Genomic DNA, 14,367 nt, shown 5'->3' with positions numbered 1-14,367 from the left:
CTTCCACACTTCGCACTGTAGTAAAATCATTTTTCTCAATGTAACCAAAGACATTCATTGACCAAATTCAACGACTGACTCTCAGTCCTCATCTTACTGGATTAGGTAGCTTCCTCATTTCCCCCAGAAACACATTCTGTACCCGGTTTCCAGGATACCGATCATGCCTGGTTTTTCTTCTGTTGCACTGGCTGGTCCTTTATCACTTTTAGGGATTCCTCTTCCTCTTTAAATGTTATGGTTTCCTAGGGCTCAGTCCTTAAACTTCTCCACCTTTACTCACTTGCTTGCTGTTTTTATCAGTCCCGTGACTTTATCATCTAAATGCTCATAATTCCTGGTTTGCATTTTCAGACATCCTCCCTGGATTCTAAACTCAGGCATCCCACAGCCTACTTGACATCCTAATTTGAATGTGCACAAGGCATCCCACATTTTACATGATTGTACCAGTTATATATTGCTACATCATAAAACTCTGAAATTTTGTGGCAATTTGGGCTGAGTTCAGCTAGGTGGTTCTTCTGTTCTTGCCTTGGGTCATTCACATAACTGCTCTTTTGGAGCTTTACTGGCTGGTTTAAGACGTCCTTGCTTACATGGGGGATATTAGTTGAGACTATTGACCAGGACATTTTGGCTGTCCTCCATATGGTTCTTCAGCAAGAATCCTTGGAAGGCCAAGGCAGTATTCTAAGAGAGCAAGCCCCAGTATGTATGGCCTAGTACATGACTCACTGGGGGCTATTAAGGTAACAAACTCTCACAATGTCCAAAACATAATTCATAACATCTACCACCCGCTCCATCTCATCCCCACTCCCATATTTGCTCCCCTTACAGTTTTTCTCATCTCAGCGAATGACCATCCCATTCTTTCAGTTGCTCAGGCCAAAAACCTCAGAGACATTTTTGAACTTCTCTCTCGTGTTTACACTTCTCATTAAATCCATCATCAAACTCTGACAGCTCTTCCTTAAAAATAGTATCCTGAATCCAACCACTTATCACCACCTCCTTCTCTACTCCCGACCCTAAGCCACCACCACCTTTCACCTGGCTCATTGCACTGATCTTTAACTGGTTTTCCTGACCCCTAAAAACTTATTTGCAGCACAGCAGCCAGAGCAATCCTCTTAAAACATGCATCACATTCTATCATTCCTCTCCTTAAAATGCCCCAGAGTTTTCAATGGCTAACAAGTTTCTACATGATTGCACTCCTGGCTGCACCTCCCCTCTTACACTCATGCACCATTGCCTTTCCTGCCCCACTTCCTGCTACTCTCCCTCCCTCACTGAGCTCCAGCCTACCAACCTCCTAGATGTTTTTCATTCATGCTGGGTGTACTCCTGGCTCAGGCAGGGTCTCTGAACCTGCAGTTCCCTCTGCCCAGAATGCTCTTCCCTTACACTGTTGCATGCTTGGCTACTTCACCTCCTTTAGATCTTTAATCAAAAGCTCACATTTGCAGGGAGTCTGTGCTGCTCTGTTTAAAATTGGAACCCCTCTTCTCCCAGCACTCACTCCTTTATCCCCTTTCTGGCTTCATTTTTCTCCGGGCACTTTCATCATCTGATGTGCTGTATATTTTATTTATTTACTTGATTATTGTCTGTCTCCCCCTGCTAGAATGTTAACTCCATGAGGACAAGATTTTCTTCTTAACTCTTTTGCTCACTCAGCACCTGGAATAGAGCCTGGCATGTAGCAGGTGTATAATTAACTGGGCATTTAATATGTGCTGTGTATTTCACCTAGTGTGCTATCCCTGTATTCCTCACAGTAACCCCGATATCTACAACATGGAGGAAAAGCACTACAATATCTCCTTAGATAAAGCAGGTGGTATTGTGTTCATTTTGCCAATGAGGAAACCAAGGCTGGATATGTCACCCAGGCTGGAGTGCAGTGGCACAATCGTAGCTCATTGCAGCCTTGACTTCCTGGGTTCAAAATATCAGAGTAGCTAGGACGACAGGCACATGCCATCATGCTCGACTAATTTTAAATTTTTGGGAGAGATGAGCTCTCACTATGTTGTGGAGGCTGATCTTGAACTCTTGAGCTCAAGGGATTCTCTCGTCTCAGCCCACCAAAGTGCTAGGATTACAGTCGTGAGCCAGCACTCCCCTGCCTGCACTCTAAACTAGTGAGCTGGACTATCATTTGCCTTCTTTATGTCACCTTGTGTCCCAGAGGCAGGGCTGGCAGTGCTGTGGCCTTCTGGTCAGCATCTCTGTGTGGTGACGCCTGACCACCATTCTGTAGTTTCGTTGCTGACCCAAGAGTCAACAGTTATGAAAGAAAAGGCAGAGAAGGAGGAGAAAGAAGGGGAAGAGACAGAGAAGAAAGAATGGGAAGAGAAAGACGGAAGTGGTGGTGGGGTGACCGTCAGGAGCCATCAGCTTCCTTTTGGTCTGTAGTGCAGTACCAGACTGCACGGCAAGCACCCAGGGAAGGGGGATTCTGTGTGCTCCCCTCCAGGTCCCCAGCTCACAGTGCTCCTTTCAAATCCCACTATTATGTCTGTCCTCCTTTTCTCTCATGCTAAAGACTGGATTCCCAGGCTGAAAACAAGCTTTTTAATAAGCAGCAGTTGCTGAACTTCTGGAAGAAATCTAACTCCACCCCAGCCCCACTCCCAGGTGGCTTTGCTTCTTCCCTTCCCCCACAGCTGGCCTCAGGCAAAATTAGGCCTCACTCAGTTCTGGGGTGGGGCTCAGAAAGGGCGGCAAACCCCCACCCCTACACCGGCTGAAATGGCTCTGCGGTGGGTGAGGATGAAAGGGAACCACTGACTGTCTGACATCTGGTGGCCAGAAGCAGGCTGGGAGAGCCACTGCTGAATCTCACAAGTCGGCCATTGTTACACTGGAGGCTACTTTGGTTCTGTGGCTGAAGCATACGCGTGCGCGTGCGTGCGTGCACACACACACACACACACACATTTAAAGAAAAAAAGATTGTTTTTAAACAGTCTAGGATCAAGACAGATGGCTGTGGCTGATAGTTTCTGGAGAAAAATAGCAACTCCTGTGTTTGGGTTATCATATGATAGGTCACAAAGAAAAGGGGCTTTGTTCTATGACTGGTTTCGCTAGTCAATTAAATGTTTAGTATCTGCCACGAGGTTCCTGCTGTTTAAGTAGAGATACTTCAGATAAATTTCACAGACACATGTGGATGCCTAATTTAAAGTTCTCTCTTTGTTCTTTCTTTCTCTTTTCTTCTGTTCCCTCCTCCTTTCTACTCCCTTACTTTCCTCTCTTCTTATTCTCCTTTTTCTTTCTCTCTATTCTCTCTTCTCTCCTCTTTCTCCCTTCCTTCCCTCCCTCCTTCCTTCCTTCCCTTCCTTCCTTCCCCCTTCTTCCTTCCTTCCTTTCTGTCCTTCGTTCTTTCCTTCCTTCCTTCCTTCCTCTTTCTCTCCCTTCTGTTCCTCCCTGCATTCCTTCCTTTTCCCGATTGTTCTTCTCTGGTTTATCCTCTCTCTTCGTAGCTTCCTCCTTTTTCTGTTCCTCTACACTCCCTCTTCTATAAATAGCAAATTATAAGTGAGGGGGAAAAGGGAAAGCTGCAGGGATCATGGATTAGAGTAGGAATCATGCATGACTATGAAAGATGTGTGTCAACCTCCACATGTGATCATTTGTGCTGTGAACTTAAGGTACATCTGTGGGCTCCTAAATATTATCAGCATGACCCAAGCTGGGAGGAAATGCTGCTGCAGGGTAAGTCTCAAGGGCTGGGCATGGGATATGTGGGTGGCACTAAAGAGGGCAATCAGTAATTAAGGCCCTTGGGTACAAGTAGCTACAAAAAGTTTGAACTCTTACTTTTTGTGTGAATCATGCATCTAAAGCAGCTAGGGAGAGAGGCAGATGCCACAGACAGAGTCACCCAAATGAAAGCTCATGAAATGCCCCCAGTGCTGGTTGCCACAGCTTTCGTCTAGGTACTGGAGGTCTGCTCTGCTAGCTTGAGGGTATAGTCTGGTGTATTTGTTCATTTAACAATTCCTTCATCCATTCCATAAAGCTTTAGCTGAGGCTAGGCACAATGGCTGGTGCTTATAATCCCAACTCTTTGGGAGGCCAAGGTGAGAGGATTGCTTGAGCCCAGGAGTTCAAGACCAGCCCCAGCAACACAGCGAGGCCCTATGTCTACAGAAAACATTAAAAAATTAACTGGGTATTGTGGTGCATGCCTGTAGTCTCAGCTGCTTGGGAGGCTGAGGTGGGAGGATCTCTTGAGGCAAGTTGAGGTGGCAGTGAGCCGAGATCACACCCCATGTCCAATCCAATCCACTGCACTCCACTCCTGAGTGAGAGAGCAAAACCCTGCCTCCAAAACAAACAAACAAACAAAAAAAAACCTTCAGTTGAGTGCCTGCTATGTGCCAGGCATAGTGTAGGGAGCAGAAGACAGTCATATCAGGCCGCCTCTGACCTCAAGAAACTCAGTAGGCAAAAGACACTTAAACAAATAACCTAACTCGAAAACAACCTAAGTGGAAAAGTGCTATCCTAGAGGGAGGCCTGCACTAAGCACAGAGCTTCCATAGATGATTAACTCAATTCCAGAAGGACGGGAGGACGGGTGCGTCCTAAAGAAACTCATGCTTCAGTTGTTCTTACAAGAAGGGTGGGAGTTTGCCAAGTTGATGGGTAGCAGAAGGAGGAAGGGCATACTGGCAGGCTACCTAGCACATGCAAAGTCACGTCCACGAAGCCATAGATAACTGGTAAAAGCAGGTCGTAGTAAGATCAAAAGCATAGGGAAAATGGAGACAGATCAAGGAGGGTTGGAAGGCCCTTGTAACCGATTCTAAGGAGTTTGAACCTTCTCTAAGCCATTGGCAGCCCCAGAAGTGTCACCTCTATACTTTAGAAAGATGCATGCTTTAGAATGACACATGGGCAGGGACTGAGACCACCAACCGGGAGACAGGTGGGAGACTATGACAATAGTCTAGGAAGAGGTGATGGGGGCTTGATCTAGGGCAGAATCCATGAAAATAGAAAGAAACAGATGGCTTCCAAAGAAGTTACGGAGGTAGAATTGCCAGTCCCTAGTTACCAATTGAATGTGGAAGCGAGAAGTCTAAAATTCATCCAAAGGCTCTGGCTTATGTGATTGAGTGAAAAGTGGTATCATCAACTACGATAGGAAATCGAGGAGGAAAAATGTAATTTAGAGGAGAAAGTCATGAGCTGAATTTGGGGCATGTTCAGCATGAGGTCTGATGACATTGAGGTGGAACATTTCAGAAGTCAGTGGCTCTGCAGACGGAAAACACATGAAACAGGACCTGGCTGACGATGTCGGTTAGAGAGCTGTCTACCGATAGAAGGAAGAACCATGTGGGTTGGGGGAGAGTGGGGCAAACAGGAAGTACACGGAGGTGAAGAGCTACTGCAGCCTTTCTCTCACACTCCATGTCTAGTTCAATTCACTGTGTGTTCTGGATTCATTTCCCGCCACCTTCATCATCACCGCCTTACTCTAAGCCTCCATCGTCTCTCGCGTGGACCATCCAATAACCTATTAAATAACGAATCTATACCATCCAAAACCCTATTTGATTTTCGCTTCCCTACCGTCTATTTTCTATACAAAAGCCAAGTTGACTTTTATAAAATTAAGTAAATTATACCACTTTCTTGCTCCGAGGCACCCCTTGACACATAGACTAACATCTAAAAATCCCATAAGATCCACGTGATCTGACTGACCTTCACCTCCTCTCTGAACTCACCTCCCCACTCTCACTCCTCCCCTGCCTCTGCTTCTGCCACAGAATTTCTATCTCTTTAGCATCCCAAGCTTATTCCTGCCCTAGGGCCTTTGTACTTGCTGTCCTCCTGGCCTGGAATGTTCTTTCCCCAGATCTTAATACAATTTTGAGTTTCTGCCCAAATTTTCAAGTTTGAATTTTATTTCTTGAGGTCAGCTTCTGACCTCAAGAAACAAGCAAGCCTACTTGTTTTATTGGCTGTGTTGGATAATTTCAGTATCTCAGGGTTTTGTAGGCCTTCCTGGTTATGTCTGACTGCGTGCCGGAAATTCCATGTTGGAATAATTTGAAGCTCAGAGTGATAGGGTTCTCCTTTTACTTCTGCCAGGTACCTGGCACTGCTCCTTGTCGGGAACCACTATAACCCAAGTTCTAGGTTCACTGTCTCTTGTACTATCCAGGTGACTTGAAGTCAGGTGGCTGATTTACTTCTGGTTCACATTCACCCAGGAGATACAGCTCCTAAGGAGCCCCAGCTTCAAGTACAGAGCCCCCATCTTCTTCCTGGTCTTTGAAGTTTGTTCCCCTTGCCTTATGAGGTCAAAAGACAGCTTGGTTTTGCAGATATTTATTCCAATCCATAGATGTCCTTAGGTCCATGACGGCTTTAAGTGACAGTCCTCCTCTCAGCTTTTGCCTAGCAATTCCTCACCTCTTTAATAACTGTTTTTTTAACATTATTTAAATTTTGTCCCGGTATTTTAGTTGTTCTCAGTGGGAACATTTAGTACAGATTTCCTGGTCTGATATGAAAAGAGGAGTCCTTCTTCTCCCAGATCTTCCATGATTCTTTCTTTCATTCAGATCTCTGAGCGAGTTTTATTTCTTCAGAGATGCCATTTGGACCACCCCATCCAAAACTAGTCAGGTGTGGTGGTGTGAGCCTGTAGTCCCAGTTACTTGGGAAGCTAAGGCAGGAGAATCACTTGAGCCCAGGAGTTCGAGGCTGCAGTGAGCTATGATTGCACCACCGCATTCCGGCCTGGGCAGCACAGCAAGACCCCATCTTTAAAAACAACAACAACAACAACAACAAAACAAAACAGAACCCAGCCACCTCCATTCCTGTGTTCTCTGCCCTCATTTTTCTTCATAGCATATATCACCATCTGCAACTGATTGCATATTTGTTTGCTCACTTGTTTACTGCTTGTCTTTCCAACTAGAATTTATTCATTCAACAAATATTTGTTGACCATATCCTACGTGCTAGGCATTATTCTAAGCACTGGGCCTACGCTAGAAACAAGACAGACCAGATTCCAGCCCACGGACAGCTTACATACCCAGGGGAAGATGAATCGCAAACAGAGAAACTCATACAGAATGTAAACTCATGAAGATAGGAAACTCGCCTGCTTTCTCTACCACCCCGGGGCATAGAACAGCGCATTATGTTAACTGAATTTTTTTTTAAGTGTCCTGGTGTTATTTTTTAGTGTTACTGAATCCCTGGCCTTTTTACTGTATTGTTGGTATACTGCTTTTACCCTCTTAAATATGTAGCATTTCAAGTACGTTAAGGGTTAAACATACTTGCACATCAGCCTGGAAATATAATCACAATTTATTATATTACTGTTATGGGAAAATATGTTCTGAGTTCCAAATAATTAACTTCCAAGTGAACTTTTGGAAACTGACGGCCAAATTCATATATATTTGGGTGAGATTCGCTAATGTCTTTGCACTCTTTTACAGGGAGCGGCAACGTGCCAGCCAGATAAGGCCAGACAGCCCTGGCGACTAGTGGGGTGACAGATGTCTCAGAAAAAACACCCCATCTAGAAGGCTCCATTCTGCTCCAATCTCATGGTTGTTTAGATTCTTAGAATCTCAGATCTATGGTGACACACTTTTCCCTGTGCAAGGACAGACGCTCTGTGATCAAACTAACATCTTTTCATCGGAGAGGCCAAGCCAAATTCTTACGAGTCCTCCACCTGGACCACAGCATGGTTGAAAGTGGCAGCCAGCCCAGGCAGACAGCCCAGGTGCCCTGGGACGTTGAGAGAGAGAGATTGGGGGTCAGCCAATCTAATTCAGAAAAGCTCCTCCAACGTGACAAGCGTCATGGCTTTCAGCCCATCCACAGCTTTGGGTTCTTTAAATTGTTTAGCGACGGGAGGGAGCCCATACAGGGAAGAAAGAGCATGGGCCAAGAGCCAGAGCTGGATATAAGGAAAAGCAAATTTAAGGCTACTGGGTTAAAAAAAAAAAAATCAGGATTTGCTAAGATTTTGGAAAAGACGAATGGAGAGTCATTAAATGCTCAAGGTTTGGGGCTGGGAAAGATTGGGAGCCTGCTGATCTTCGCCCTGTTGACTTAGTCCTGGTGGGAACTTAGTTCAGAATGGAATACTGGTAGAAGAGATGAGCTCCTCCGATTCTTTTGATCTGGGGTCAAGCTATGTAGTTGAGGGAATTCTCAATCCGAGGGGATGGGATTATGAATCTGTGAAGATCCGTCATAAAGTCTTGACCGGGAAGACCTCTTTCTTTTTTTTTTTTATTTTTGAGACAGAGTTTCGCTCTTGTTACCCAGGCTGGAGTGCAATGGTGCGATCTCGGCTCACAGCAACCTCCGCCTCCTGGGTTCAAGCAATTCTCCTGCCTCAGCCTCCCGAGAAGCTGGGACTACAGGCGCGCACTACCGTGCCCAGCTAATTTCTGTATTTTTAGTAGAGACGGGGTTTCACCTTGTTGATCAGGATGATCTCGATCTCTTGACCTCATGATCCACCCGCCTCGGCCTCCCAAAGTGCCGGGATTACAGGCTTGAGCCACCGCGCCCGGCCCGAAGACCCCTTTCAAAAGCCATCTTAGACTAGTCTCAGACATGTGTTCACAAATAGGGTCATTTGGAGGCACAGCCAGTTTGGGACTTTCTCACTAATCTAATCAACCTCTTTTTTTTTTTTGAAATGGAGTTTTGCTCTTGCTGCCCAGGCTGGAGTAAATTATCTTGGCTCACTGCAACCTCCGCCTCCTGGGTTCCAGCGATTCTCCTGCCTCAGCCTCCCAAGTAGCTGGGATTGCAGGCACGTACCACCATGCCCAGCTACTTTTTGGATTTTTAGTAAAGACGGCGTTTCACCATGTTGGCCAGGCTGGTCTTGAACTCTTGACCTCAGGTGACCCACCTGCCTTGGCCTCCCAAAGTCCTGGGATTACAGACATGAGCCAACGTGCCCGGTCATCAGCCTCATTTTACAGAAGTAACTTGGGTCCAGAGCGGTCAAAACGCAGCATCGGCAGCAGACCCTGAACTGGAAGCTAGAATTTCTGACTCCTGGTTTCCCGCTCCTTAGAGCATGTAAAGTACATGATTAGTGAAGAGAATAGTCAATGAACACTGAGAACTAAATACAGGCGTTTTGCTAAGTTCTTTCCATATACCAACTCATTTAATCCTTCCAGCCTCCCTTCCAGGGCAGGCGCTATTTGTTATCCCCTTTTACAAATGAGAAAGCTAGAGCAGGAGAACACCCAGAGTTAGGTGTCAACAAGTGCAGATCTGGGAGACAGACCCAGACACTCTTCTTCAGATCTGCTCTTCACCAGCACCCAAGAAAATAAACGAACGCAGCACAGGAGTTTTGTGAAGAAAGAATGTTAGCTGAATACACGCTTATCCCCCTCTGTGGAATAAACCCAGTCCTTGAAAACCCATGGCGGGGAGGGGCGCAAATCCAGACTCTTCTCTAAATGATGGCGCATCTCAGATTTTGAGCACCCACCTGTGGATAAAGCCTTTGGGACCACCCACTCGGTACACTGATCTCAAGATATCATCTCGCTCTTTTTAAAATTTATTTTGACAGATGGGGTGTGGGCCGGACTCAGTGGTTCATGCCTGTAATCCCAGCACTTTGGGAGACTGAGGCGGGCAGATCACGAGGTCAGAAGTTCGAGACCAGCCTGACCAGCATGGTGAAACCTTTGTCTCCTCTAAAAATACAAAAAAATTTAGATGGGTATGGTGGCGTGCCTGTAATCCCAGCTACTCAGGAGTCTGAGGCAGGAGAATAGCTCCCAGGAGGTGGAAGTTGCAGTGAGCTGAGATCACGCCACTGCATTCCAGCCTGGGTGAGAGGGAGACTCCATCTGAAAAAAAAAAAAATGACAGATGGTATCCTTTGTAAGTTATTCCTAGTCTTTGGCTCTGGGGATCCTTGCCTGTGTAGGAGGGTAAATCACCAAGAAGCAAGCTGGCTCTCGGGAGAATTGTTGAGTGGGACACTTTTAGCTCCAACTTGGCCGTTTTGTGAGGTAGGGAAGCGTTGCTCTTTTCATTTGGCGTTCGAAGTACATTAAGAACAATGAACATCGGGTGCTTGTGCGTACACAGTGTCAGGCTACCCTTAGACAGAACGCCTTGGCTTCAGCCTTCTTTCAAGTGACGAAGCAGAACTTGGCTAACACCCTTCATTTTTTCCCCTTAAAACACGTAACTCTATGCTATTTGTGGTTTTATATTAGCCTTTTGGTTGTAGCCATGGTAGGTCTAGAAATCTTAAACTGATAACATACGACTATATCTTATCCAGGAACAAATTTTGTGTTGCCCCCCCCACCCCAGCCGCAGTGTTTAATTAGTTAATTAATTAGTAACTTTGCCCTCTCAACCCAGCTTTTCCTCACTCTAGGAAGAACTAGAAAGCAGGGGACTAATTTATTTTTGAAACACTAGTTTCCATTGAGCAAAATTAAGAAGATTTTTAGAAAAATGTGGATTTCCCGATTTTCTTAAAAGGTAGGAAAATTAGGCAACACCACAGCTTCCTCCAGAGCAGCAGCACTTTGCTGAAGCTGTGCGTGCTCTTTCAGGCCATGCTCTGGGTGCTCCAGTACTCCCTGGCACTGTGCTTCCACTTGACTTCTGCAGGCTTCTGAATTTAACTCCCTGGTGGACAAGATCAAGGAGTCTTCTGAAATGTCCAAAATAAACACGTGATTCCAGGCCAGTCTAGTAGTGTTCAAAATTCAAATGTAGAATGTTCAGCCTGGGTACCAGACATTGCCGAGGGCACTACTCTCCTCTGACATCTCACCTTCCCTGAGGACTTCTTCCAATTCTTTTCTTTTCTCCCTCTCCGTCTCTCTCTCTCTCTCTCTCTCGCAAGATGGAGTTTTGTTCTTGTTGCCCAGGCTAGAGTGCAACGGTGTGATCTCAGCTCACTGCAACCTCCACTTCCCGGGTTCAAGAGATTCTCCTGCCTCAGCCTCCTGAGCAATTGGAATTACAGGCATGTGCCACCATGCCTGGCTAATTTTTGTATTTTTAGTAGAGACGGGGTTTCTCCATGTTGCTCAGGCTGGTCTGGAACTCCCGACTTCAGGTGATCCGCCCGCCTCAGCCTCCCAGAAGTGCTGGGATTACAGGCATGAGCCTCCAGGTTTTCTCTGCCTGCTGATGAGCTCCTGAAGGGGCCACCATCACATCACTGTTCAGGCCTGATTTCACTTAATCGTTTCTGTGTCTGGAGGGCAGAGGCATTCTTTTAAATTATACTTTTCTCTCCCCAGCCAACACTTTGCACAGTTCTTTGCATATCATAGACACTCCATAAATGTGGAAATTAGAAAATGCCATGCTGGGAATTAGCCATAACACATCTGGGTGCTGATGGAAGTCAAGGGTTGAAAGATCATCCAGAAGGATGCAAGGGGACAAGTAGTATGATGAGGGGCAGGTTGAGATGGAAAGAACCAGTAATAGAGAAGCGATAATTGAGTATAGGGGTTCAAGGATGAAGGTCTAGGCAGAAGCCTCAGAAAGTGTGGTCCTGGGGAGATTTGGGGCAGCTTGGTGGGGCCGGAGAGCTGAGACGGCCCTTCTGAAAGACTCCTTGACTCTTCTCTTTCTCTCCCACTTCATATTCAGTTCTTCAGAGAATTTAATCGACTCTGCCTTCTAAATGCTTCCAGACTCCACCCACTTCCACAACCTGCATCACCACCAGCCTAGCCTAAGCCATGATCGTCTCTCACCTGCACATTGGAAAGACCCTCCCATTCAGTGCCCCTTGACCACTCCTACCTTCTGATGCTCTCTTCGAGTTACCCATGCTCCCCAGGTTAGAAGGTCCTACTAGATTTGGCCCCTTTGACCTCTCTGATCACATTCCTCCTTGTCCTTCTCTTTTATGCATTCCAGACACACTCACACACCTTTTATTTTCTGAACATGTTAAGGGGCTTTGCACTTGCTATTCCCTGAACTTGGAATATTCTTCCTCTGGAAATCTCCAGCTCTCACACCCTCCCTGTAATTAGGTCTCTTCTCAAATGTCATCCTCTGAGAGGTTTTTTTTTTTTTTGAGACAGAGTCTTGCTCTGTCGCCAGGCACCAGGCTGGAGGGCAGTGGTGTGATCTCGGCTCGCTGCAACCTCTGCCTCCCGGGTTCAAGCAATCCTTTTGCCTCAGCCTCCTGAATAGCTGGGACTACAGGCACATGCCATCACCACCACACCTAGCAAAGAGTCCTTCTTCCCAATGTAACCCCCAAACATACACACTATTTCTTTTCTGTTTTTTGTTTGTTTTGGAGACACTCTCCCTGTGTAGTGTGATCTCAGCTTGCTGCAAACTCCGCCTCCCAGGTTCAAGTTTTTCTCATGCCTCAGCCTCCCAAGTAGTTGGGACCACAGGTGTGTGCCACCATGCCTGGCTACTTTTTGTATCTTTTGTAGAGACTGTGTTTGGCCATGTTGGCCAGGCTGGTCTAGAACTCCTGACCTCAAATGATCCATCTGCTTTGGCCTCCTGAAGTGCTGGGATTACAGGCGTGAGCCACTGTACCCGGCCACACATTTCTTTGCTCCACTTTTTTTCAGAACATGTTACGTTATATTATAGACTTGTTTCACTGTCTGTGTTTCCCACTAGAATGTAGGCTTCATGAGAGCAGAGACGTTTCTTGACACATAGCAGGTGCTCGGTAAACAAATGACGGAGTCTAGCAGATGGGAACTGAGAGCTGCCGGAGTCACAGGTGTCTCTGGGAAAGAGGTAATAAATAACACACGAGAAAAGATTCCTGGTCGGGTGCGGTGGCTCAAGCCTGTAATCCTAGCACTTTGGGAGGCTGAGGCAGGTGGATCACAAGGTCAGAAGTTCAAGACCAGCCTGGCCAGCATGGTGAAACTCCACCTCTACTAAAAGTACAAAATTAGCTGTGTGTGGTGGCACACGCCTGTAGTCCCAGCAACTCAGGAGGCTGAGGCAAGCGAGTCGCTGGAACCTGGGAGGCGGAGTTGTAGTGAGCTGAGATGACACTACTGCACTCCAGCCTGGGTGACAGAGTGAGAACCTGTCTCTTAAGATAAAATGAAAAATAAAACGTATATCTGATAACCATACTCCCTTATTCAACACCTTCAGTGGCTTCCCTATGGCCCCAACCCCTTAACACACCGTACAGCGCCCTCTAGGTCCTGGCGTCCAATTTTTTCTCAGCTCATTGCTTGTCACTTCTCTCCTACAGTCGGGTTTGGGCCCAGCAGAGCGTCCTGCTCCTCTAACCGGGCTCCTCTAACCGGGCTCCTCTCTGGGCCTGCAGAGGTGCTGTTTCTTCAGTGTGCCATTCCTCCCCTCTGTCTCCTCTGCTGCTGCCTTCTGCTTCTTGGCATTCAACTGAGTTTTCTTTTCCTCTAAGAAGCTTTCCTGGGACCTACCCCGACCAAAGCTCCCTCCTCCTGGCTCCTCCCCCAGTAACACAGGGTTGGGGGCTCTGAATTTGCTTTCTCAGCACTGTACTTTTCTTGTCATGTTCATGTAATGCTCTGTACCCCCACTGGACTGCAAGTTCCGTGAGGGCAGAGTGGTCTATTCTGCTCTGGTCGCCTTGTGATGGTGTCTGTCCAGTGTGGTTAAGCAGTGAGCGAATGAAAAAGCACTTGCTTTACGGGGCGTTGCTCATAAAATAATAGCTTATATTTACTGACCACTTATGATGTATCAGGCACCATTCTAAACACTTTACAAGTATCTCGCAGACTTCTCACACAACCCTCTCGAGTAGGGGTTATCTCTCCACAGAACAGGTGGGGAAATTGAGGCACAGAGAGATTAAGTAACTTGGCCAGGGGTCACAGCGAGGAAGTGGAGGAGCCGGCGTTAGAACCCAGGCTGTTTCCAGAGTCCAAATTCTATCCGAGAGTGAAGTGCAATCTGGGGTTGCACTGTACGAACAGATTTAAGTCGCCAGCAAAGGGCTTTGTTTTTGCTTCCAGGAGAAAGGACGAGCTTCTGCGCCGCCGGCTTCCCGGCTCGTGGGTCGCCTGCCGGGCTTTGGAAAGGGCCTGCACGTCGCCGGCGGTCCCGGAGTCCGGGCGTGAAGCCCTGATTAACTTTCCCGGCTGCCCGGCCCGCACGCCAGCCCTGCCCGGGTCTTGCGGTGCCCCCGGCCACCCACGTGCCCCCGCCAGGCCCGGGGCCCGGACTCGCGTCTCCGGGGGCGGGGCAGGGGGCGGGGCCGGGCCGCGCTCCGAGGCCGCCGCCCTGGCCCCGCGCTCGCCTCTCCGGGTGCAGCGGGCCGGGCCGGAGCTGGCGGGGCGGGGACTC

The sequence above is a fragment of the Callithrix jacchus genome, chromosome 7 (assembly GCF_049354715.1).
Source record: "Callithrix jacchus isolate 240 chromosome 7, calJac240_pri, whole genome shotgun sequence".
Taxonomy (NCBI): Eukaryota; Metazoa; Chordata; class Mammalia; order Primates; family Cebidae; genus Callithrix; species Callithrix jacchus.
Note: the sequence above shows the minus strand (reverse complement) of the source record.